This window comes from Limulus polyphemus, unplaced genomic scaffold (genome assembly GCF_000517525.1).
Source record: "Limulus polyphemus unplaced genomic scaffold, Limulus_polyphemus-2.1.2 Scaffold7479, whole genome shotgun sequence".
Taxonomy (NCBI): domain Eukaryota; kingdom Metazoa; phylum Arthropoda; class Merostomata; order Xiphosura; family Limulidae; genus Limulus; species Limulus polyphemus.
Genome location: NW_013673089.1, coordinates 35922 through 38531, shown reverse-complemented (window position 1 = coordinate 38531; position 2610 = coordinate 35922).

Here is a 2610-nt window from a genome sequence, read left to right as displayed (position 1 = left end):
TTTAGCTACGTGAAAACTGGGTAATTGTTTTTGTGTTTTCCATCAAAAATTACCATTTTAGCTACGTGAAAACTGGGTAATTGTTTTTGTGTTTTCCATCAAAACTGACCATTTTGTTAGAGTATCTGTGCTTAATTGTAATTGGTTTATTTTGCCATTTTGTTTCGTTTATCCGTTTTTCTTTCAATTCACATTTTATATCTCTCTCGCGCATTAATTCGGTTTGTTAGATCAAACACTATTACGTCATTAAACCTTTTTCATTCTTATTCTTCTTTAGAAGCGAAGACTTTTTTCAATGAAATCAAATAACTAAAGTTTTGATTTTAACAAATGTGGAGTTGGAAAAAGAAACTTAAAGAAATCCATAATACAGTGAAGTGGGTACTATAACTTACTTACGCTGACTGAAGAATTCCAACTAACCGCCTTTGCGTTTTTCAGTGAAACACGGGCTAATCCCTGCGGAGAATAAAATATTATATTTCGCTTCGTCTGGTTCTGAAATGCTGTCTTCTGTTGCATAAGGCTGAAACTAAGCCGCTTCTGTCCAATAAAAAAAAATCGCTCAAGAGACTTGGACCATGCTGCTGATGTGTTCACGCTTGAAATGTCTTGAAACTTTACTTTTTTTATATATACTTTTTCATTGTTTGCATTGTTATAAAATGATAATATAGATGTCGCTAACAAATAGATTAGATATGATAGAATTAGAGTTAATCTAATAAAAAAAAAAGTATTGAGCGTGCGACTTAAAGGAATGAAATCAAAATTTGCGGCCAAATTGTTAGCTACACTTATAGCATTGATAAGAATTTTACAGCAAATATTCATTCATTAGTTAGCCAGGCTGCGTTTTTTTTTGTTCAACTTGTAGCACGATGGTGGATGTTGTTCATCATGTCGGGAGTCACGTTCCTTATCATATCGATTTTTGTGTGGCGAAGATCCACCTGATCTTTCACAACCACCCCACAAGAAAAACTCCAACGGGTTTATGTCAGGGGGACGTGGGTGTCATCGTGTTGGTCCATCTGTCTGGGAATCTGTTATTCAAGAACTCTTTTTTTTTTTTTTGCTAGCAATGCTCCTATAACGGATCTGCAACAGAAAGGAGGAATAATACATTCTAAGCTGTTCGTCAAGTTAAATAAAACCGGAGTGTTCTATCTATAACATTTTTGAAATTATTAATTTTAAAATGGGTCAGATAATTTATGGACACACTGTATATGGCATTTGATTTGATTGTTTCTAATAAAGTATAAATATACGTAATGGGCTATCCGTGATCTGACCACAGCGGATATCGAAACACGATTTTTAACGTTAAAAGCCCTTCAGACTTACTACTGAGCCACCGCAGGGGGAAGGGGGAGTGAAATTTCAGTCCTTATGGCAATTGGTATTGTTTTGGTTGACAGAAGAACTTTGCTTGTGATTGATATATTCATGTTGAGCACGTTTTCGCAGAAGTACTTGGCGTCAATATCTAGGCACGAAAATAAACCATGCAATATTCGTTGGATTGTCTCATTCCTAAAACATTTTTCTTGCATTAATTTCTAGGAAAAAAGCTAAATATATATATATAAGTATATTTGTAAAACCACTTTAGATCAGTAAAGTAAGTAAGATTTGCCCAATACAGCCACTTTGGTATGGGCGTCTCTTAGCCATAAGGTGCAATATGTTTGTTAATGCTTTCAGAACAACCGTCATTGGCCCGGCATGGCCTAGTGGTTAGGGCTCTCGACTCGCAATCTGCTTGTCGCGGGTTCGAATCCCCGTCACACCGAACACGCTTGCCCTTTCAGCCGTGGGGGGCGTTATAATGTGACGGTCAATCCCACTATTCGTTGGTAAAAGAGTAGCCCAAGAGTTGGCGGTGGGTGGTGATGACTAGCTGCCTTCCCTCTAGTCTTGCACTTCTAAATTAGGGACGGCTAGCGCAGATAGCCCTCGTGTAGCTTTACGCGAAATTCAAACACAAACATACAAACAACCATCATCACCATAATGTTTTGAAAGCTTTATCGAATGTATTGTTTTTGTTGGCATTCGATGATTCGAAATGCCTCGGTGGATTTCTTTCAAATATGTGAAGTCCACGTACGTTGTCTCTTGATATTTTGAACTCCATAAACTAGCGCCTGTTGATGTTTTTGAACCTGATATGTTTTTTTTTTTTACTTTGAATAGGCATTACATCTAAATAGAACAAACTTATGTATGGCTGCTTTCTTTTAGAATTAACGTAATTAATACTAATTTTTGCAAACAATGACCTTACATATTCCATTATTTATGATATTCAAAACAGTATTCTTTGATATTCCATTATTGCTGACATCCACAAACAATGCCCTTTGATATTCCATTATTTCTGATATCCAAAACAATGCCCTTTGATATTCCATTATTTCTGATATCCAAAACAATACTCTTTGATATTCCACTATTTCTGATATCCACAAACAATGCCATTTGATATTCCATTAATTTCTGATATCCAAAACAATACTCTTTGATATTCCATTATTTCTGATATCCAAAACAATGCCCTTTGATATTCCATTATTTCTGATATCCAAAACAATGCCCTTT